This window comes from Heterodontus francisci, chromosome 2, assembly GCF_036365525.1.
Source record: "Heterodontus francisci isolate sHetFra1 chromosome 2, sHetFra1.hap1, whole genome shotgun sequence".
Taxonomy (NCBI): Eukaryota; Metazoa; Chordata; class Chondrichthyes; order Heterodontiformes; family Heterodontidae; genus Heterodontus; species Heterodontus francisci.
Genome location: NC_090372.1, coordinates 35,144,701 through 35,169,475, shown reverse-complemented (window position 1 = coordinate 35,169,475; position 24,775 = coordinate 35,144,701). Strand labels below are relative to the sequence as shown.

Below are 24,775 nucleotides of genomic sequence, written 5' to 3'. Positions count from 1 at the left end.
TGCACACTAACCTCTCATGTGGGACCTTATCAAAAGCCTTTTGAAAATCCAAATACACCACATCCACTGGTTCTCCCTTATCTATTCTACTAGTTACATCCTTAAAATACTCCAGTAGATTTGTTAAGCATGATTTCCCTTTCGTAAACCCATGCTGACTTTGTCCAATCCCTTTAATGCTTTCCAGGTGTTCTGCTATCACATCCTTTATAATAGACTCACATTTTCCCCACGACTGATGTAAGGCTAACTGGTCTGTAATTCCCTGTTTTTTTCTCTCCCTCCTTTTTTAAGTAGTGGGGTTACATTTGTCACCCTCCAATTTGTAGGAACTGCTCCAGAGTCTATAGAATTTTGGAAGATGACCACCAGCGCATCCACTATTTTCAGGGCCACTTCCTTTAGTACTCTGGGATGTAGATTATCAGGCCTTGGGAATTTGCCAGCCTTTCTGTAGTTTCTCTCCAATTTCGACTAATGCTGTCTCTGAGCTTATCTTGTCCATGAGATCTACCTCCTGCTAATTTGACTTTATTTCCACTAAACTGCTGACTACCCAACTTCCCCTCATGGTCTCCATGTTGGCCAATATTAGCAGTTCTCTCTCTTCAGGTGTTGTTCCTCTCTCCTTTAAATCTGTCATCATCAGTCTTACCCCACTGTCCTTGCAAACTACCATCCCATCTCCAACCTTCCTTTCCACTCTAAAGTCTTGGAACATGTTGTCCCTACAAATCTAAGCCCATCTTTTCCAGAACTCCATGTTTGAAACTCTCCAAGTGTGTTTCCACTCCTGCCACAGTACTGAAACAGCTCTTATCAAAGTCAGAAATGCTATCCTATGTGTGATGAAGGTAAACATTCTCTCCTCATCCTTCTCGACCTATCTGCAGCCTTTGACATGGTTGACCTCCTCCAGCGCCTCTCCACTGTCATCCAGCTGGGTGGGACTACTCTCACCTGGTTCCATGCTTATCTATCTCATCATAGCCAGAGCATCACTTGCAATGGCTTCTCTTCCTGCTCCTGTACCATTACCTCTGGTGTCCACAAGGATTTATCGTTGGCCCCCTCCTATTTCCCATCCTCTCAGTGACATCATCTGAAAGTACAGGATTAGTTTTCACATGTATGCTGATGACACTCAGCTCTACCTTACCACTATTTCTCTCGACTCCTCCACTGTTGCTAAATTATCAAACTGCTTATCCGACATTCAGTACTGGATGAACAGAATTAAATATTGGGAATGCTGAAGCCATTGTTTGTGGTACCCGCTCCAAACTCTGTTCCCTAGCTACCAACTCCATCCCTCTCCCTGGAAACAGTTTGAGACTAACCCAGTCTGTTCGCAACCTTTGTTTCATGTTTGAACCCAAGATGAGCTTCCGATCACATATTTGCGCCATCACTAAGGTCGCCTATTTCTACCTCCAAAACATCACCTGACCTCTCCCCTGTCTCAACTCATCTGCTGAAACCCTCATTCCTGCCTCTGTTACCTCTAGACTTGACTATTCCAATGCATTCCTGGCTGGTCTCCCACATTCTACCCTTCATAAACTAGAGGTCATTCAAAACTCTGCTCCCCATGCCCTTCCTTGCATCAAGTCCCATTCAGCTATCACTCCATGCTTGCTGACCTAAATTTTCTCTTGGTCCAGCAGTGCCTTGTTTTAAAATTCTCATCCTTGTTTTCAAATTCATACATACATGGCCTCAGCCCTCCCTATTTCTGTAACCTCCTCCAGCCCCACAACCCTGTGAACTATCTGCGCTCATCTATTTCTGGCCTCTTCAGCATTCGCAATTTTAATCGCTCCACCATTGGTGGCTGCATCTTCAGTTGGCTTGGCCCTAAACTCTGGAGTTCCCTCCCTAAACCTCTCTGCCTCTGTACCATGCTTTCCTCTTTTAGGACATTCCTGAAAACCTACTTCTTTGACTAAGCCTTTGTCATCTGTCCGAATATCTCCTGACATGGCTCAGTGTCCAGTTTTGTTCGTTAATGCTCCTGTGAAGCACCTTGGGACACTTTCCTACGTTAAAGCTAATATGCAAATACAAGTTATTGTTGTAGTAGTAATACCATCAACCCTTAGCATTCCTTTGCTTCCTTCCCTCAAGGATAAGAGGCAGCAATGTTGAACCTATGCTTGTGAATGATTACAATCTCTTTTCCTTATTGAAAGGCAAGCTCATAGCTTTTTTATTTGCATGAAGCTCTATAAATCATTCAGTTGAACAATATTTCATGAACCGCTGGTAGACTGCCCAATCTTTGGAAGGTGATCTTGGTAATTAAAAACCTTGTTGCACTTACTTTAATGGATCTGATCTTTCTTTTGAACAGCGACATGCAGACTGGGCACTTTTAAGTGGCACTGTTGGACAAATGCTCCATAAACCTAAGCTAATAACAGGCCCGAAGTGAACTACTGAGTGAATTAAAACTGGTCACTCTTGGGGTTTGCAATAAACAGGACCACTTAATATTTCAGTCATGAAAGTTTGGGTGGGTGGGAGGGGGGGTTGTGGGGGTGGGGTGGGGAGATGTTATACTTAAGATCATTATAGCAGTGCAATTGAAAAAAGAATGAAGCAGAGCAATTTAGCTTCATGACAGCATTGCACTGTTTCAGAAATGGGCTTCGGGTTGGCAATGAAGCACATCAGTGGAGTGATGAAAGTCTCATGTCAAGGTAATAATGACATCCATATTTCAGCTACGCAGTAAAACTATTGCAGCCACAAAGACTATTGGAATGCATGTGCTTATTAACGTACACGTAACTGAACACAGCGCCTGTGATCTTTTTTAAACTGGTTAAGCAACAACAGTTGCCATGCTTGCTTTTTTTTTATCCTCCCTGAGCCCTGGCCTTTGATTCGTGTCTTTGGTTGTGACAGGTGCAGTAGGCTTTGGGCTGACCATATAAATTTCCACAGGGCTCTGTAATAAGCGTGTGCATCATATTGTAGCATAGCTTGCATTGGGGGAAGTGGACCTGTGAAGTCATAGTATTGTTGTAGAGGCAAGGAAAACAGCATCATTCTCTGCATTCATCACCTGTGTTAATTTGACAGTGCATTAGTGAACCGAGGCTTGTAGGCTTGTGCTGATAGCAAGTTAATGTACTGCCTCTCTATATTCCTTAATAAGACGCAATAACGCACAGTCAGGCTTTCTTCAGTAAATTGAATCATTTTTCAGGCTTTGGTCTTGAAGATTAGAATCTAGTTCAGTGCATCTAGGCTGACTTTGGGGGAGGTGAGAAACCATTTGCTCCTAATCTTTTGACTCAAATTCCTGAATTGCACCCATTTGGAGTCTGGGTCGTTTCAGGTGAATTGCTTGGCTTCTAATTTTCTCAGTGTCACCCCATTTCCTCGGAGGAATAAGAAATTTGCAGCATCAAACAATACAAATAGTATTTAGTGCAATGGTATGAGGATGTTTATTAGTTTGATTCCATGTTGGACAGATGATTAGCTGACAGATATTAGGCGAGCATCTTTGTGTGTGCTGGGTGTAACAAAAACCAAATCACCTACAGATTTGCAATTTCATTACACACAGAGGGAATTCTCCCAATTCTATGGTGAGAGTCAATTTAACAAAATATAGACTCTTGGCTTTTGAAATTTGAACAATATCCACCCCACCCCTCTCCCCCTTGTCCCACTATATCTGTGAACCACATTGAGCTGAATTCTTCAACATCAGTTGCAGCTCCCCTTACAATCACATGCATGGACTTTGGGTTAGGGCATGATCCAATTTGGCTGTGACCGACCGATCACATGATGGAATAATCTACTGAATGCCCAGCTCATACATGAGGTACAGATCTGATGGAGGTATTACAGGAGTGCCATTGCTCATAGATGCACAATATATTGTCCTATGATGAACAGTGGTCAGCAAAGAAAATGTGGGGGAAAATGAGACCTTCATAAAAGCTAATGAATTCGTACAAAGGAATGTTATAACTATTGCATTTTAAAGCACAGGGGAGGCCATTTAGCCCATCGTGCCCAGGCGTACTGTTCAAAACAGTAACTCATTGAGTGCCATTCCCCTGCTCCATACTCGTTGGAATTTTTATTTTTAAATTATTTATCCAGTTCCTTTTTAAAAGCTATGATGGATTCTGCTTTCACCACAATTTCAGCTCCGGACATTGAAGAGAAGTACATCCTTGTTTCACCTGTGTCTTGAATGTAGAACAGCTCAGATTGCTGCTAGCGGAACCTGCTAGCTGCTTCCCGTTGCCCGATTGCCAACCATAGCTATGGAGATGGGGACCAGTGACTAAATTTGGCACAGGTCTCCCTTCGGCACCAACCAGTGCATTTAGTTTAGTTTAGAGATACAGCACTGAAACAGGCCCTTCGGCCCACCGAGTCTGTGCCGACCATCAACCACCCATTTATACTAATCCTACACTAATTCCATATTCCTACCACATCCCCCCTGTCCCTATATTTCCCTACCACCTACCTATACTAGTGGCAATTTATAATGGCCAATTTACCTATCAACCTGCAAGTCTTTTGGCTGTGGGAGGAAACCAGAGCACACGGAGGAAACCCACGCAGACACAGGGAGAACTTGCAAACTCCACACAGGCAGTACCCAGAATTGAACCCAGGTCGCTGGAGCTGTGAGGCTGCGGTGCTAACCACTGCGCCACTGTGCCGCCCACAAGCGCTTCCCTCAACTTTTAGCCACAAGTCCAATTTCTCACCGATCATGGCCTAACAATCCCTCTAAATAATGAAAGTAAATTCTCCTAATCTCTCCCTTCATTTTTGAAAAATTCACAATGCAATTCAGATCAATTAATAAAGGAAGAAAATACGTAGTGCAAGTTCAGATCAGCTGGGGAATGCTGTGAAGGAGCAGGGCTATATCTGCAAGCAAAATACAGCAACCATGAGCTTTCTCCTCGGAAGTGATAATCATCGATGAAAATACGCCCAAGCCATACAGTCATAGAGAGATACAGCACCGAAACAGGCCCTTCGGCCCACCGAGTCCGCGCTGACCATCAACCACCCGTTTATACTAATCCTACATTAATCCCATTTTCCCTCTCACATCCCCACCTTCCCTCAATTCTCCTACCACCTACTTACACTAGGGGCAATTTTTTTTACTATGGCCAATTTACCTATCAACCCGCAAGTCTTTGGCTTGTGGGAGGAAACTGGAGCACCCGGAGGAAACCCATGCATAATGCTGATTGCAACAAACTACTGAGATGCAATGATGAGAGTTTAGCTCTTGGACTTCAGTTACTGCAATTGTAAAGAACCCTTGAATTCATGAACCCATTAAAATTCCTATAAATGAATAGGCCTACTTATGATATTTAAACTTGATATACTGTGCCCCTTTCATATTTATGCAGCAGTCAAGTCAATCAACAATGATTACTGGCTAGGGATAGCTGATTATAGACCTCCATAACTCCATTGCTAATAAAGCCCTACTTTTACATTATAGTGCTTTAATAATTCAGTGCAAAAGAAAAACTACGTAAGCTGCAGAATTCTGTGGGAGACTTTCTTTTAATTAAAGCTGTACTGTTTGATAGTAATGGAAATTGTAATTCTGCTGCTTACTGTCAGCAATAATAGCATAACATTTGCTGCATTTCTTTTCTTAAAGGAAGAAAATGAACTCAGTATTAGCGCCTTATCAAGGGGAATGTTATCTGTGGAAAGGAGAGTTGTAGCCAGCAGTTCTCTCCTGGCATCAATGGACAGGCAGTTCCACTCCTCCTTCTGCAGATGACCTTGTTCTCCTGGCAACTTGTATCTCAATGTCAAGAGCAAGGTAGGCCGAGTTTGTTTGACATTGAACAGGCTCGTCATTGACCTTGGACTGATGGGTTTGATAACACTATCGAATGTTGCAAGTTGGGGCACGTGGGAAAAATAGAGATGATTGACAGATTGGAAGTATTCTATCCTCATAAAGTATGTTGGGGAGAAAAATGAAAAGGAAGGAACTTTTTTTAAACTGAAGAATTATTGTTGGCTGAAGAGGTGACAGGTCAACAAGGCCCTAGTTTGAGGTATTGGGGGCAAAGTTGATCTTTGCCAGTAGAATGAAACTGGTCATAGCAAATCAACAATCTGTTTCACATCACACCTGGGGCTAAACATGGGTCTACACCCCTTGGGCACGGAGGTTGCAATTCACAATCTGCCCGCACCCAGTCCTGTTGCAGCAGGCAGGATGCAAACTTTGTGCTGCCTCCTCATTTGAATGATTTCATCATGCAGCCGAGTGAGACCATGCTGCTGGCTGGCTGCATGTTCAACAGGGGGCATAACAGCATGTGAGGCTAGCACATGTTCCAGCTAGTCTCCAGCTCATCTCCAGCTCTTAAAGGCAGTCTGTCCCTCTTAAAGGGGTGCTGCACTGACAGAAGGGAAGCTGCTGCTGAATGCTAGTACTGCCATTGGCTACAATTGGAAAAAAAATAAAATTCAGCACTAGGGAGGAAAGAGAGTATCCAAGTGCATGGATTGGGTGCTGCATGCCTTAGTCATGGAAGTAGATAGGAGGAGCTAGGCTCTGATCCCGTGGGGGCAAGCTATCTAGGAACACCCTCCAAAGGGAATGGGAGGTCAATACCAGAGTCTGGTGCCAAGGACCTGGCAGCAGTGCTGGTAAAATTCAATGACCTCACACGAATGGTCAAGGCCAGTGAATGCATCTTCAAATGATATCTCCAACCAACCTCACCACCATCCTCTCATGCTGCTCAATACACAAAACCTCCATCACTCACTCATCAGCAGTCCCTAGCACTCAGGACTCAAGCCTAACATTGACAAACTACACCTCACCCTCACATACTTTCCAATGATGCCAGCCTCACACCAACTTCTCACTGCCTCCACATACCTCCAGCTATTCACCCATGACAGCCGCATCACCCAAATACAGTGCAAAACAATCACTGACATTCTTCTCTCTTCCTGGACAAGGTGACACAAAATAGAAGGGAGCAGAGAAGATGCAGCAGGGGCAGGCATACATACCTGCATGCCCTGAGCCCTACGGAGGAGATGTGCTCCACATGATGGGTCTGGCTGCGACAGAGCCCATTGCATCTGGTGTTACCGAGAATATTGAGAATAACAGTATGTTACTACCTTATGCCCCTACATAACTCACACTTCAAACTTGCCCTGCTATCTGGCATGATGAGCAAGATGTAGATAGTGTGGCATGGACCTTTTGCTTACCACTCCACTGCCCTTCCCTCATCCCAATCCTCCCATTGTGATTTTCTGCTTTCAGTTACTCAAGAACTGTCACCTGCCCAGCCACAGCAGCCTCAGTAGAAAGAGAGAAAGCAACAGCACACCGCTGATGAAGAAGTGCCACTATTTGATAATACACTCGCAGCCACCAGTAAGATACTGTTATGTGATTGCCTTAAGAGTGAGGCCTTTTAAGATCTTAGTATGCTAATGAGCCAAGCACCAGGACATAGTCATGTGACGACATGCCAGTCTCACTCTGTAACTGTAACACCAAGAGGCAAGACCTGCAAATAGCTCTGCACTGTATATACTTGTTAGCTGTTAAGAAACTTGTTTTGAGATCTTTAATCAACTGAACTCCTCACATCTCATTTATGTTGTATCAGACAACATAAAAAGCTTCTTATTGACCTTTAGAGGCTAGTGTAGATTCAGGATCAACATGTGATGAGTCAGTGGGCTACAGCCAGACCATGGGAAAGGACAGCACATGTGCCAGCTCCCTGGAAGGCGAGGTCACAGACAAGTTCTGCTACAGGTGTTATGAAAGTGCTTCTATTTTTTTGTGAAGTTTTTTTTTGAGGACTCGTATTTAAATTGTGGAGATGGATTCATTGAAAGGCTGAAGATTTTGTAAATGCTGGACTTTGTTTTGTTCTTGACAGTTCACTGAAAGGACACTGAGATGCTGTTTGAAAACAACCTGTGCTGGAAATCATGTGCTTTAAGCTCAGTAAACAGCAGAGATCTTGGTGACCTGGGGAAGATGTTTTCAGAGAAGCCGCATGTCAAGGTTTACGGAGGTCAGCAGGTTGACTTTCTGTTTGGGGTTTGGATATCGTTTTCAGTTCATTTGGGGGTGTGAGCTATTTTGAAGACAGTTGGAGATCAACTTGCCAAGGAAAAAACACCATCTCACCTCTTTCTCTACCTCTTTGAAGAAACCCTGCAAAGATCCAGTGTGGGACAGCTAAAATCCCTGGTGTTGCATCTCTCCTGAGAAGCTGTAAAAACCTGCCAGATTAATTCTCAACACCGCCTGAAAAGAACTGCTTGAGAAAAGATCCCAGTGACCCGTCTCCGTTACCCGGATGCCAGACCAAAACGAACACTGACTTCCTTCCATATCTTTTTTTTCTTCAAGAATTAGCAAATATTGGGCCAAAGTGTTCCTTTTTTGTCTTTCTTTTGTAACATACCCCTACAGAGAGAATTTATGTATTTTGTTCTGCGTGTGTGTGTGTGTGTGTGTGTGTGTGGTTGGGGGGTGGGGTGCGGGGGGGGGGATTTAAAAAAGGAACTTACATATTTCAATTTGTGTGTTAATGCTTTGCTTCATTACTGGATAAGTCTTGTTTGAGAATAAACTGATAATTTTGTTGTTTATTAAAGAAACCTGGTTGGTATATTTTATTCTGGGATAAAGAGTAGAGTATATGATTGACTGCATCGGTAACTGGGTAAACATTTTTAAAAGATATGTTGTGACGTGTGGAGAAGTGGAATTAGAAAAGACAGTTCATTCCTCCCACCTCAGTCGTAACATAGGGGACTCGGTTGAGGACTTTGATGAGGTGGCCTACAGGGGAATGCTGATGAGGATGCATACCTAGATGCTTGGTGCAATGGCAGGCCTACCAGATAGCTTCTTGTCACTGTCAAGGAGCATAGAGGAGTCCATCTCCAACATGGCAGAGGGCATCACTCGGAGGTTGGAACTCAACCTTTCCACCATGGAAGTGGTGGCCAACTTCATGACAGCACATGTAGACCCAGTCATGATGCAGAGTCTGTTGGCTGCTGTCTGAACTTCCACTGCACCACAGGTGGAATCCTGATGACATCCTAGTGCTGCAGTGGAAGCTCAGGTGGAGGTAATGAGATCCATGCTTGTTGCCACGCAGGCTCAGACTGCTGCCACCATGGTTGCAGATTTCAGTGCTCAGAGGAGCATGGAGGCTCTGGTGGCAGTCCAGCAATCTGTGTTCCAGCAGATTACCAGAATGGCACCACGGGAGTAGAAATGGCTCCATGGCGCATGAACCTACTGCCCTCTCTCAGGATGACAGCATTGATGCTCCTGCCACATCCACTCTGCCAGTGCCCTTGCTGACGCCTCTTTTTTCAAATTCATTTGTGGGATGTGGACGTCGCTGACTAGGCCAGAATTTATTGCCCATCCCTAATTGCCCTTGAACTGAGTGGTTTGCTAGGCCATTTCAGAGGGCACTTAAGCTTCAACCACATTGCTGTGAGTTTGGAGTCACATGTTGGACAGACCGGGTAAGGATGGCAGATTTCCTTCCCTAATGGACATTAGTGAACCAGATGGGTTTTGACAACAATAGACAATCATGGCTACCATTAAACTAGCTTTTAGTTCCAGATTTTTATTAATTGAATTAATATTTCACCATCTGCCGTGGTGGGATTCAAACCCATGCCCCCAGAGCATTAACCTGGGCTCTGGATTACTAGTCCAGTGACATTACCACTATGCCGCCACCTCAGTGAGCCAGCCCAGACTGTTGTTGTCCATGCCAAGGTGGCACAGTCTGAGGTCAGGCCCTCCAGGTTCTGAGTTGCTGGAAGGTGTCCTCCAAGGCCATCTGTAGTCTCTCCCAGTGAAAGTCAGCAGCCTTCCACCAGCCATGCTGCATTCACTGAGGTAGCACTGCTAAGGAGCAATAGGACAGGCAAAGGCACTAAGGGAATGCACAAGGATGAATAGTTCATTTCTGTTGGTGTGTTTTTGGATAAAGATGTTCTGGTGAGGTTATTGTTGGTGGCCTTTATTGCAGGATCTTGGCCAAGGGAATGCTGGGAGGGGGCGCGGTGGGGGAGGGCAGGTGGTTGTGGTTCCAAGTGGCTGGTAAGATAGATGGGCAATAGTAGAGCCATGACGGTGAAGGGATGTTTTCCTACAGGAAGTGGAGTCTCGGACAGCCCGTTCACAGCAAAGGGGTCCTGGATGCATCCTCCCTGCTTCCTCTTCATCCTCCTCCTGAGGTGGCCTCCAGATGCCTGGTGACAATGGCTGTGCTCTCATGATGGCGATAGGCATAGCAGACCACCATGAACTTGGAGACACACTCCAGCGATTATTGTAGGCTCCCCTCAAGAAGCACACCAATAGTCTGCCCCATGATGTTCCTAGTGACTCCATGACTTTTATTATACAATCGCTGTCATTGGGTGGCAGAGGGGGAGTCATCAGCTGGGTGTATAGGGGGTATCAATTGTTTCTGAACAGTCACCCTCTGGTTCTTCTTGGAGGCCCGATGACAGCAGGAGCAGCGGACTGCCTCAGGGTTAAGACACTGTGGCTACTGCCAAGATAGCGGGCATTCACCAACATTATGGTCTGTGCATGGTTGCATGCCATCTGCACATTGATGGAATCATAATTGTGATTTGCTTTAATTGCTTTAATACTGATTAACATACTACTGAATATGTAAATAGTTTAGTATACATCATCACAGGAAGTGATGCAAGTTAACGTGATACAGTAGTTGGAGCAGCGTTAGTCAGCAAGTAGCACGTATTTAGGAGCTATCCTGGAATCCTGTATTCTTCAATAAAGAACCCTCTGTTTAGTTTACCAATCATTGTTACACTGTTTGGTATGTTTGTGTGAAGAGCCATTAACACAACAGGAGCCCTTGCGGTTCCATTACCCCTCCCCGTTGACGTGGAGGCCCGCAGAGTCACATGTTTGCAGTCGATGATTCCCTGCATCATGAGGAATCCTGTTATCCTGGCAAAGCCACTTGCCTGCCCATCCGGCTTCTCCCTGTTTACGAGAGCATGATGTAATCTCCTCACTCTGCATGTATGGCCTTCGTCACCTCCCAGATGTAGTGATGGATGGTGTACTGGGAGATGTTAGATATGTGACCCACTCCCACCTTTTCTAGTCATGGAGAAGTTTAATGCGACAGGACGGAAATCACACATACCAAATGAAAATATTAATTTCGTCATATGCAACTCGGCTTGAGACTTTTTATTGGACATTACAAATAACTTTTAAAAAAAAAGCAGAACAGAACAGCTAAAGATGGCAACGCTCCATTTGCATATGAGAAGACAAAGGCTGGCTGGGAGACAGAGGTAAGTTACCCAGTCTAGCTAGAACAATGGAGGTGCTCCCTAATTCAATTAACGAGAATGGTTCGTCAATCGTAGTGCTCAAAAGTCATCATCACCCTTTGACTTTGAAAGAGCCAATCCCCCGCCCCACCAAACTTTGAAGCTCAAACAACCTTCCAGAAACTTCTGTTTTCAAACAAAGAGGTGGTCACATGACATACCTGCTGGTATAACACTGAGTTTTGTGAATTTTGCCCTCAGAAAGAAAGAGATTGTAACTGAACTCTGAGAAGAAAGCACCTCTCTCTCCCTCTCCCCCTCCAGCAAAGTCCCAGGGAAGCAATGGTGGCAGCTATGAAGCCTCATGACTATAGAACCTTACAGACAACGACCAAAAAGAAGGACAAAGCCTCCCTTCAGCCTTCTGGGGACCAGAGAAGCAAGCCTGAATTGTGCAAGTGGCCCAGCGAGAACTTCAAGACTTTAACTTCAACTAAGGACACTAAAACTCAGTATTTGAATTCCATTTATTCCGGACTATACTTTAACCTCCCAACTCTTTATTCCCCTTTTGTATCTATTTGTGTGTATCTGTGCCTCTCGTATGCATGTGAGCATGGATGCGTCATGTATTTTAGTAATTTTAGCTGGTGTAGAGTGATAAGGTGACAACTTTCTTCTTTATAATCAAGAAAACCTGTCTGGTTCATTTGCAATTGTAATTAGAGTAACAGGAGCAAGTGCTCACTGAGTTGGTAAGTTAAACCACTATGTTTAAAAGAAAAACCCTGTTGCGGTCAAGCCAGAGAAGGGGCAAAAGAGGAGCCTGAGACCCCTTCCTCACCTGGTCGTAACAGCGACTCTGAGCGTCACAGTCACTGGCAGTGCCATCCTCACCCTGATCCTGCAGATCCTATTGAAGGAGGTGGCATAGTTCAGTGACCACCTCCATGTTGAATCTGAGTCACCTCAGGCTTCTGGGTGAGGTGGAGGTAGAAGAAAGTGCTCTCTGAAAACCTGTGGTAGGTAGAACCTTCTGTGGAGAGCCCTCCTCCTCCTTTCCCTCTCTGCAGTCTGTGCTCCATTTCTCAGTCATGTTGCAGACACACAGAGGCACTGCAACAACAGCTCCCATACCCCTTGCAGACTTGGGTAACCAAATTCTCTGCCCTCCCCGAATGGATACATCAGCTTACCAACAAACTTCCAAAAACAAGTCACAGTAATTGCACAAACTTCTCCACAGCAGAAGTAAGTCAAAATTATCTCACCTGCAACTTGGATGGCTGGCCCTTTTGAATAACCCTAGTTTGGGGCAGGTCCTTTGTGTAGTTGAATGCATGCTCAGCTGTGAGTGATTAGCACAGGCACTCATTGGACATGCATGGTTCAAGTTTAAAAAACAGGCGACAAATCAACCAGAACGGCTGATTGACATCATGATCCAACCACTCCTGACACTACTGGCGCACACATAAATTTAGGACACACTGAGGGTGAAATTAGTCTGTGCCAGTAGTGTCAAATGACTCATAATGAATCAGCAGCCATTTTATGCCATGTTCTTTCCAGTGAAGGCCAGTGGAAAAGCTAGCACCCATTCCAGCTTAGGTGCCGCATGGGCTGTTTCACTATGAGCTCATTTGATACTGCTGGCACTGACCAATTTCACCCTCGGTGTATCCTAAAGTTATGTGAAGCATGTGTATTGCAATCAGCTTTGTGTTTTGAGTACACAATTAAGAAAGACTTGATACAGCATCTTTTGCAAACGCATGACATTTCAAGGCTCTTTACAGCCAATGAAGTACATTTGAAGTGTAATCCCTGTTATAATGTAGGATATACACCAGCCAATCTGTGCACAGCAATGTCCCACAAACAGTAATATAATAATGACCAGATAATCTGCTTTAGTGATGTTGATTGAGGAATAAATATTGGCCAGGATGATGAGAGCTCCCCTGCCCTTCTTCGAAATAGTGTCATGGGATCTTTACCATCCATCTGAGAGGGCAGATGGTGTTGTGATATTGCTTTAAAGGAATATATAAATAGTGAGTGTGCATCATCACGGCAGGGAGTGAAGTCATGCAGCATGTAATACAGTAGTAGGAGTCGTGTTGATCCCTATTGAGATGCGCATGCAGAGCTCTCCTGTAACTTGTATATACTATTCTAAGTCTTTAATAAAAAGGGACCCTAAGTATTTGTTACCATTCATCAGTGTGTGATTGGTAAGTTTGTGTGAAGAACCTAGTAACACAACAGATGGGGCCTTGATTTAACATCTCATCTGAAAGACGGCACCTCCGACAGTGCAGAGCGCTCTCAGTACTGCATTGGAGTGTCAGCCTAGACTGAGTTCAAGTTCTAGAGTCAAATTTGAACCCATAACTTCTGACTCAGAGGCAAGAGTGCTACCAATTGAGACATGGTTGACACTTTGGTAGCAATTATTGGCTGATACCAATTATTGACAAAATAACAGAGATCAGAATGTACTTACATGTTATGAAAAATGACAGTTTTGTTCATGTGCAGTCTTCTGTTAAGTCATTTTTCCAAATGGTATGACAATCACGAGTTTCTCTTATTTTCCAAATGTTTCTTGTAAAAGACCCTTGCTGAACTGTCAGAAGAGCCAGTTATAAAACAGAAAGTGCTGGAAATACTCAGCAGGTCGAGCAGCATCTGTGGAGAGAGAAACAGAGTTAATGTTTCAGGTCTTTGACCTCATCAGTTCTGATGAAAGGTCACAGACCTGAAACGTTTTTATTTCAGATTTCCAGCATCCACAGTATTTTGCTTTTACAGAAGAGTCAGTTAGTTGTTAATGCAAAATATCCTACAGATTTACAAAAGGTGCAAACATATTTGAAAATCAAATAATCTGGGATAATTGTGAGCCTTATACAGAGGGATATGACGCACGGTTCCATTTGTCATTTTGATAGTTTGAATTTGAATTCAAAGTCAAACAAAAAGGTGAACCATTTCTCTGGGCTGACATTAGTACTAAGGGTCTCCCTAGGTAATGGGGAAATGACATGCCTTGGATATATAGACCCACTAAATTGCCATGGAAATGTTTGTCTTGACCACATGGGCTACCATGGAAACTGGATAGCTCGAAGCAATTGGAGGAACGATTGTATGAAATAGTCAGCAAGATTGAGCCACCTGACTGCCAATCTCTTTAAACCATCAAAATCACAAATCTAGTAAATTGTTGGAAGCCCTAATATTGTTTGCTTGATGTTTCCAAAATGGTGTTCTGATCAGCTGGAATGGACAAACTGAACCACATATTGTTCTGCATAATAATAGTTTCTTCAAGTCAGAAGCACATGTCAATCATTTAAATTGGAGCAATTTTCATTAGAATGGAGGAAATTAAGGAATGTTTTGATAGTGATGTTTAAACTTATGAAGGGATGGGACAAAGTCAATAGTAACAGACCACTTTTGGTGATTGAGGAATTGAAATGAGGACTGAATGGAAAGATTTAGAGCAGAAAGTAGGAGAACTTTTTCTTTTACACAGAGGGTTGTGAGGTTGTGGAATAAATTACTGGAGTTAGTGATTATGTCAACATTCGAGAATAGGGTAGATAGGCAGTTGAAGGGAAAAGGAATTAACGACTATAGGAACAAGGCAGACACATAGAGTTAAGATACTGCTTGAGTGGAAGACAAACACCAAGATGGACTGTCTGAGGCAAATTAGTATTTTCGCGTATGTAATGTTACGTTAATTATCAAATGGGAATGAGCTATCTCATTTAAGTTAATATGATTCATGGAGTAGTCAATGATAGACAAATACTGGGAGTGGCATTTACCATCAACAAGAACATCAGAGATCGTAAAACCATGTAAACATATGGAACTGTGTTTCATTTTCAGGAGATTTATCAAAATGGATTACATTTCAGACCCAACTGAGTGACTCACTCCTAATATCACTTGACAGGACTTAATTCCATTTAGAGCTCACTCTTCATTTGTGCTATGTTTTAAGAGCTGCAATAAAGTAATAGCAAAAAAAGAAAAGGACTTGTTTTTGTACAGTACCTTTCACATCCTCATGCTCCACAGCCAATGAAGTGCTTCTGAAGTATGATCATTGTTGTAATGTAGGGAAACAGAGCCAATTTGCATACAGAAAGGTCCCACAAAGTGCAATGAGATAAAGTACCAGGTATTCTGTTTTTGATGGTATTGCTTGAGGGTTAACGCTTTGCTGGGATGGAGGAGAACTTACTGGATCTTCTTTGAAAAGTGCCATGGATCTTTTACACCCACCTAGAGGGTAGATGCAACATCGGTTTAGGCGATAGCACATGCGCAGCTAATGCCTGTCGGAAGTTGTGTTTGGTGATTTCCATAGTTGTTTCAAATTGCAAAAGTCGACGGGGAGTGATGTGGTTGGTGATAAAGAACTTTTTGCTGACTTCAAGGCTTCTGCACAAACCTGCACCCAGACATGGATGCACTACTAGCCATTGTCCTTGGAATTTAGCATGACTGAGAGAATGAGCAGAGGCCAGGCAGAGCAGGAGAAGCTACGGGAAGAGGAAGAAGGATTCTCAGCAGGAAGCCATATCTGCAGAGTCTTTAGGGAACTGATCTGTTGCAGAACAGATTACAAGAGTGCTGTGACACCCTGCAAGCCCCTTTGAACACTGATACCCTCAGCCATGATGGCAGCAGTCTCTGCTTTCACTGGGTGGCTGCTGTTTGTGCTGCCAGCCATTAGACATTGCAGCGTGGTTCGGTCCACAAGTGTGCAAATGGAATTGGTGACCACTTTCAAGCTGGAAACGATGGGCTCCAAGATCTGCACAAATCCCTGTGTCAAGTTGGTGCTAGACTCCTCCATGCTCCTTGACATTGAACACAGGATTTCTGGCAGGATTCCTAATACAACAAACATTTTGTTGTGCATACCCATCAGCATTTTCAGGTTACCTGATTGAAGAACGTATCTGAGTCCTCTGCAGTGGAACCGTGACCAACCTCAACCTCTGGTAAGCTGGCACCTGTGCTATCCGTGAGTCCTGCCCTGACTGCAATGTACTTGTGCCCAGTGTCTCTCCTTATACAGACCCCGCCTCTTATCTTTTCTTTAAGATGTGTACAGTGTAAGCATCTGAGCTGGTGGCTGCAAGTGTGAAGTCATGTGACATGGTGTCGTCACTCTTTTATTGGTATTCCTCCACTACCTGACCAGGTTACACCTCTTGGGTATTGGAAAGGGAAAAAGGCAGTAGAATAATATTGTTGGGGGTGTGGGTGGGGAAGGTGGTGGTGGGAACGTAAGAGGTGCACATTTGCACCATCTGCAGCTTGTAAATCAGAAGAGACCGTGGAATGAGGGGGAAATGAGATGTGAGAAGGAGGATTAAGCATGAGGAAACCATCACCTTCAATGGTTTTAGCACCACCGTTGGCCACAGCCTCAACAATGGCTGTTCTAATAATGGCCAGCACCGTTTCCTCCATGTGGGCATGCCTTTGGGCTACCTCCTGCTGCCTCCGATTATGCTCCTCGTGTGTTAGTGAGTGTGGTGTAATCTGTTTGAGTGATATGGTTGCCATGGTTAAATAGCTAGCAGTGTGTGAGGTAGTAGCTGTGAGGCTTGCAGCAGTGCTAAATGCGTGAGGGTAGGGTGAAGCATACGAATTAGTTATGAGTCTGGATTGATAGAGATTGTTGGTAGGTGAGTGATGGAGGTATGGTGAATTAAGCCTGAGGCTAGTGGTGCTGTTGGCAAGATATGGCACTGACCTTGACCACTCGTGTGATGTCGCTGAACCTCTTGTGCCACTGCATTCAGGCCCTCAGGGCTTGACTCCTGCCATTGACCACCTTTTGTTTCTTCACTTAGCTTTGTACCATGAAACCTTTTCTCATTTAATCTCTCCTGCCCTCTGCCCTATCACAGACCTTCCCTTTTGTTGTTCTTCTCCTCTCCCCCCCTTGCTTAAAACCTATTACATTTCTAACATTTACCAGTCTCAGACCTGAAACGTTAACTCTGTTTTTCTCTCCACAGATGCTACTTGACCTGCTGAGTATTGTCAGCATTTTCTGTTTCAGATTTCCAGCATCTGCCGTATTTTGCTTTTGTGTTAGTGAGATTGTATTCTTCCTCAGACAACTCATGAACATGGGACAATTGACAGATCTAGTATCACAATTAACTCTCAACCTGTCTTCCTGCTGCCCCCCACCACCCCCCAACCCCCGCACTCCCACTCCTCAGCCCCCCACCCTCCGCACCCCTACCTCCCACACCCCTCCTCCAGTCTGCTTTTGTAGCATTGCCAACCCTCCAAGATTGTCCTGGGGTCTCCAGAGAATAAAGATTAATCTTTAAGACACTGCTGTAAGCAGCTCAGGAGAAAAATCATAGGGGCATAAAACAAAGTGATCTTTAATTTTCTTTGAACACCTTTATTAGTTCTAAATATATTAGAGATGGCGAAGAGAGGCTGATTGGCGGGAAGTTTGGAGGCAAGAGGTCATCTGATGAAACCTCCAAGAATACGTCCAACCAGAGTTGGTATCCCCATTTCCATTCTGGATGGCTCTTTACCATACCTTGTACTTACACAGAGCTATCAGGGAAATCCTAGCTTGCTGGTACTGATCTATTTCATTCATTATTTTTACTTAAATTGCCAACTAAACACAAAGAGTTGGAAGTATTTCATAATTTAGCTTGAAATCTGCTCGGCCCCTTTCCCAGCAATTTCGAAGGAAACTGTCATTGTATGAAATCGACAGTCACCGATTTAGTCAATTGTGTTCCAATAGCTGGTAAATGAATGATCCTTCCCGGAAAATAAAGTTGAGAGATGAGTACTTATTGTCAGCATTGCTGCCTTGGAGGCAGTCCAGGGTGGTGAGCTGGAGTTGCTTAATCCTGTTTCCTTGCAGCCAGACTTCCATTTCTCTGACAGCGAGTGACACAAGGACATTAGTTAGTGTATGTGACAACTGAGAATGGTACAGGCTGGTTGACACATGTTTAAAAACACACGTGCTAAGGGTTGGTGCCCAATACAACTTGTATTTATTTGGCTTAAACAACACTACATTTTTATTTACAATTTAAAGCCAAGAATATATAACATGCGCTTGTAACAATCTAAAAAAGCCGATTTACTTAAGTAAAATCGAAAGCAAGGTGCCCCATCTGCCCTATCAAGTGGAAGTTCTTTTTTAAAAAAAAAGAAAATCAGTCAAGATTTGGAAAGTGGTAGCCTAATTTTACAGCTAGTTTCTATTAGAGGGAGTGCTCACCCAAGGTGGTGATGTTCCACCATTACACTGTATTTTTACAGTGTACATTTACATTGTAAGGCAGACCTCAGAAACCAGGGGGTGAATTTTTAGGCCCCATCGGAGCCAGCATGGAGGAGGGCAGTGTGGAATTTCGTGCTGCCAGCTAGCATGCCAGTTTCCCGGCATCGTCCTGCCCCAGGCCATTTTCCCGGAGGTGGGATGGAGGAGCGGCAGGGTTGCCTGCCTGCAAGCAGCGGATAGCCGGCTCAACTAATTAAATGCTATTCAGGCCCAATTGTCAGATGCCACCTGGGATTTTCCAGTCACTTTCAGGCCCCTGGAGGCAGTGGGAAAGGTGCAGCTGCCTGGATGCCTGCCAGGCTTCAGCTGCAGGCTGCCCTGTGGGGGACTTCCCCACGCCCCCACCCCAGAATGGTGGCCTGGCCACTTGATCTTTTTATTCCTTTAAATTTGAAAAAGTTGGAGAGAATGTGTCTCCATATTGGGGTGCCCTCTCCTTCATTTACCTTGAATGGCATCCTGCGCTGCTTCTGAGATAGAGGGCCTGCTATTGGCCCGCCAGCTTCAAGAGCTTGCCCGCTTTCCTTAATTGGATGGCGAGCACACCCTCTGGCCATTAATTAGCCAATTTGGGGAAAATCACAGGTGAGTGACTGTTCCCCACACATTGCGGGCTTCAGCCGCCCCCCCCCATTTGAGCCTGCTGGTGGAGTTCTGAAGTCCGCAGGGAAAATCCTGCCCCACTTCTCCACCTCACTGCTCCTTTAGGATGCTCTTTAAAACTTACCTCTGACCATGGTTTTGGTCACTTGAGCTAATATCTCCTTATATGGCTCTGTGTCAAATTTGTCTGCTAACACTGATTTGAAGTACTTTAGGACATTTTACTGTATGAAAGATATTATATAAATACAAGTTTTATTGTAAAACATTAGATCCTGGGTAAAATCATGCACTTGTATACAACGCTGTGTTTGGGATTTAAAGTGACTATGTATGGGTGATCTCGTACAATGCTGGCTTCAAATCACAACTTAACATTTCAGACTACAAACTTTATCCAGGAGGAGAGTACTGTAGAGGCCAAAGTTGTAGAAAGGACTGTATGGCAAGCCAGGACTAAATGGCACCCCTTGGCACTCAAGGCCTCCAAGACCGTGTGAAGAAACAGGCTCTTGAGTTGACTCACAGCACTCCAAGAGCACTTGGCTCACATTGGTGTACTGGCTAACGTTTAGCCCTCAATCAACAATGCCAAAAATCAGATGATCTGCTCTTTGTGGAGTCCTGATGTGCATAAATTGGCTGCCACATTTCCCTGCACAACAGCGACTATACTTCATAAGTATTTAATTGGTTGTGAAGCACTTTGAGTCGCCCTGCGGTTGTGAAAGATGCTATATAAATGCAATCTGTCTGTCTGTCTGTCTGTCACCATTTCTATTGGAGATTAGGCTGTGATGTAGTACAGCATGGAGTTTTGATGGGTCTCACTAGTAGCTTGAAGAGACCTTGGAAACAGGACACTGCAACTTAAATCACTGGGAATAACATACTAGATTAATATAGAGTAGTCCAGAGGAAAAAAAAATTGAACTTCAGGGTTATCCTATTTCCACTCTATGGCTTAATTCCTTCCACAGCTACAAGGTCCGGAATTATTTTTCAAGCCTAATCGGTCTTGTGTTGTATGAGTAATTGTTTGTTAAAGGGCTGTTAGCTCCATTCTATTGTACTGCGATTGTCTCAGCATCCTGAGTTATGACACGTTTGTGTTGGTGTTTGTTTTCTTTACCTCCTGCGAACTGACCATGTGCTAGATATTAACTTTAAAGCCTGTCTATCATGTTGTTAGTGATGACACCATTCACAAGTAGAAGCTGCACTGTAACAGGAAACAATGCCAGCCGACTGCCGAGACCAATTATTCGGTATCATGTTGACAGTCAGTTGATCCTTCAGAGAACTGAAACATGTTTACATTGAGAGTGCTGTTTTGCTTTTTTCCATTCATTGTGGCACCCACAACCATGAAGCTGATGACCTCTAAAGTCTCTATGATAACAGAGATCCACCTTTCCATGCATGTTTGGGTGTCAGCCGTGTCTGATTAGTAGCACTCTTGCCTCTGATTCAGAAGGTTGTGGGTACAAGACCCACTGCGAAGATTTGAGCACAATATCTATGCTGAGACTCCAGCATAATACTAAGGGAGTTCTTCACTGTTGGAGGTGCATTATTGAGATGTTAAACCAAGTCCGTGTCTGCCTTCTCAGTGGTGTAATAGATCACATGAAGAGGAGCAGGGAAATTCTTCCCGGTTTCTTGGCCAATATTTATCCCTTAATCAACATTACTAAAACACTATCTGGTCAGTATTATGTTTCTGTTTGTGGGGCTCATCTCATGAACAAATTTTTAAAAAAGGATTCTGCGACCCACCCTGCTATTGAAGAAATTACAGCATTGTAGGGAAATACTTATTCTGAGTGCTGTACGCAGGTTATATAATTGTATTTCCAGGTTGCGGACTGTGATATTTCCTGTGCCGCTCCTAGGGAGATTCCTGCTGGCACCATGCTGCCAAAGATTGCACCCTGTTTTGATTCTGGAACTAGCGTCAGTATTCCCACAAGCCATTATCATACAGTCATTCATGCCAGTAGGTCCAATAGAGGTGATTGATAATAATAGGGGAAGAAAGAAGATTCTTCAAAATTTTAGTGGGTTATGTTTTCCACAGGTGCATAAACTGATACTTGTGCATTCACATTACAGCTTATGAACTGGGCTGGAATACACCAAACACTAATATGCACATGGAAAACTGGTACTTGGTTTATTTTAGTGATCCCTGGAATATGCATAGGCAATCTAAATTCTAAGAGGACTGGGATTCTCCTTCTAATCAACGTTACTGGAAACAGAACTAAATGTTTGTAGAGAAGAATGCTTGAGACAAATTTGGACAGGAAGCTGTTCTAATAGTCCTGATACAGAATAATTAATAAAGCATCAAAAAAATTTGAATTGTTGAGTTATAGGATGAAGGTGTACATCTTATACATTAATGCCCATGACAGTGATCAAGTAATTTGCATATTGCCTCATTAATAGAACATAATTTGCATAAGACTACCATTTCATTTCTGACTACCAGTAAATATCTGAGCACTATCAAATAGACAGCTACTAATGTGAAGTCAAAACGAAGCCCAAGCACTGACCTCCTAATTTGTCATCAATAGGACATTATAACAGGGAGGAAAGGCTGTGAAGAATGAATAACACATTGGTGAGTAAAATTATTTGCTAGTTTATTACCATGGCCATTGTTATGTTACATGTACTTCCACTGGTGCTTTGGGGATTGCAAGCTGCTGTTCTAGCTTTTTACAGTTAGCATCATTGATTTGTGATGAATAAGCCAAATCCTGTTTTTATTTCATGGAATTATAGAACATTCAGGGATTTTTTTGCTTGCATTTTGAGGATTGTATTCCATAATTCTATCCAATTTTCCATGAAAAAGATGGAAATTGATGGCTTTGGCTAATAGTAATGTAGAGTTTCAGTTTGTGGAAGAATGCAACTGAGAGAAATGAATTGAACTGAGTACACAAACAATAGAATCTATATTGATTCAGGGGAATCATGTATAAAGCACACAACTGTGAAGTGCTTCAATAATCTGGTTTCCCTTGCTATGTGAATATGTTATGACAGAAATAGTATTTGGCTAGATAGGACTAGATAACATCAAAGGTGTTACTGCAGTTGACCTCAGTAAACAGGGAGCATTTGAGATTAAGAATAAATATTCCTTAATTTGCTTTTGAAAATCTGTATTCTATTTGTCATTTTCAAGTAGGTAACACTTTCATTATCCGTTACAAACTGCATACATACGTCATCTCCACTAACTTTCATTATTCACAACAGATTTGCAAGTGAAGTATCAGTAAACCTGGCGATGAGATCCAATTTTGCAAAATGGTAAACTGAGGTGTTTGGTGTCTTTGTGATCTAAACTGGTGACTGATGTTAAATCTATGGGCTGTATTACCCTGCCTTAAGCTATACATGTACCCCATGTAACATTTCTGAGTAGCTTCACGTGAAGCGATCTGGCAGTGCCTGGAAGCCCTCGTTAATATTGCAGCCAGCATCCTCCTGAAACACTGGTGCTAAATCTCCCAGACTATCCTTGGCATGACTGTTGACTGAAGTATGCATTAACTTTACTCAGCTTCAGATTCAGCATTTACTATTAATATGACAATGCATAGAAACACAAATTAAGGGAATAAAGGGGCATGGGAACAAAGTGGGCTCACAGAATTAGGATGGCTGCTCATGCTGAGGAATCCAAACAGACCGGTTGGGTTGAATGGCCTACTTCTGTGTTGTAATTTTTGTGTTAAAACATGGAAATGCACAGTCACAGTATTGCAACAAAGTTTATTTAATGGGGAAGTAACTATGGGGATTGCTTTTGGTTCAAACTACTCGTATGTTTTATACAGAAAGGAATAATATACTCATGAGAATTTTCTTTTAATGTTTCTGTGACGAACATCACTTCTCTTACCCATGGACATCTTTGAGTCACTTGACTTCCCCCCTGTTCTGCCCCAGCTGATTGGCTGATTCAGAGATGTCATTGACAGAATTTTACCATGCAGTCCCAAGGTAACTCCAATTAACACAATGGACCCATGGACTTTGAACCATCATGGTAGGGGCGGGGTGAGGGCAGGATGTGGGCAATCAAGAGTTGCAAAGTTCTGGGCAACTATATGATCAGCTGGGCCTTTTTGGATTGAACCAATAAGGGCAGTGCCTAGTTCGCCAGTGTCCGCTAACAAGAATCAGCACAACATGTGTTCCTCTTAGGGCTCTGTTAATTTAATAAATGAATGTGTCTGAAATAAAACTAATATACTTAAAATAAAGCAACAACATGTAAGCGTAATTAATTAAATCAGTATTGCATCAATGTGGTACCCACTGATTGCAGTATCCTGGATCGGCTGGGCACTCTGGATCTATATCATTAATCCTGGTATTCTCTGGTCCTGACATGGGTATGGGCTTGGTCAGAAGATCCAGCCAGTGTTCCTTTAAGTGATGCCATTCTAGAATGCAAAGGACGTTCCCTTTTGATCGATGACATTACTGACGTCATCTAGCCAGAAAGGAAATCAGACTCAAAATGGCTGCAAATGCTTTGTCAGTTCTACTTCCCATAAAATCAGGAAGCAGTTCATGGAATAATTAATCATACAGCGTAGAAGGAAACCATTCTGCCCATCATGTCTGTACCAGCTCTTTGAAAGAACTATCCAATTAGCCCCATGCTCCTGCTCTATCCCTTTAGCCCTGCAAATGTTTTGCTGTTTAGGTGTATATCCAGTTCCCTTCTGAAAGTTACTATTAACCCTTTCAGGCAGTGAATTCCAGATCATAACACCTCACTGTGTATAATAAATTCTCCTCAACTTCCCTCTGGGTTCTTTTCCCAGTCACCATAAATCTGTGTCCTCTAGTTACTGACCCTCCTTATTTACTCAAAACCAGTTCTTCTGGAACTACCTTCCTCTTTAATTCCCAAAGCTACTGGCCTGACACATCATCATCTTACAGCATTTAAGTCATTTCCTGTGTACAAGTTGTTTACGTCTGGCACTGTCGTGTTTATATTCAGTTTCAAATACTGTGGCGATTACTGAGTGTCACATCTGTAGACCTGTGTTTGAGGAAGTTTGGTTTGGGAATACAATGATTAGTTGCTTAGTACGTCGATAGTTGAACAAAATGTTCAGGGTCAATTAGTCAGCTCAGCAATTGTCCCTCTTCCTTACCAACGGGTGCTCTGCTGCTCATTTGTACGTGTATGTGTTATGATTAGAAAATGTGTTGCAGCATTGATGTTAGAAAATATAGACAACATCATTATTTTAAAGGCAAAGGACCCGGTTAGCTACTAACGTAACAATTCATCAATTGTTTCTTTCTCTAATTCATTAACCTGGAGTACATTGACTGCACACCTTCTCAACTGCGTGATAT

At 43.3% G+C, this 24,775-nt stretch overlaps 1 long non-coding RNA gene across 1 annotated transcript in view; it reads left to right on the top strand.

Annotated features, from left to right (window-relative positions):
• Nucleotides 1-24,775, top strand: part of LOC137379394 (uncharacterized) — a 491,733-nt gene that overhangs the window by 463,190 nt on the left and 3,768 nt on the right. The window contains exon 6 of the long non-coding RNA XR_010976809.1: nt 21,952-21,998. This is a non-coding gene — a long non-coding RNA (uncharacterized lncRNA). The remainder of the gene's footprint in view (nt 1-21,951; nt 21,999-24,775) is intronic.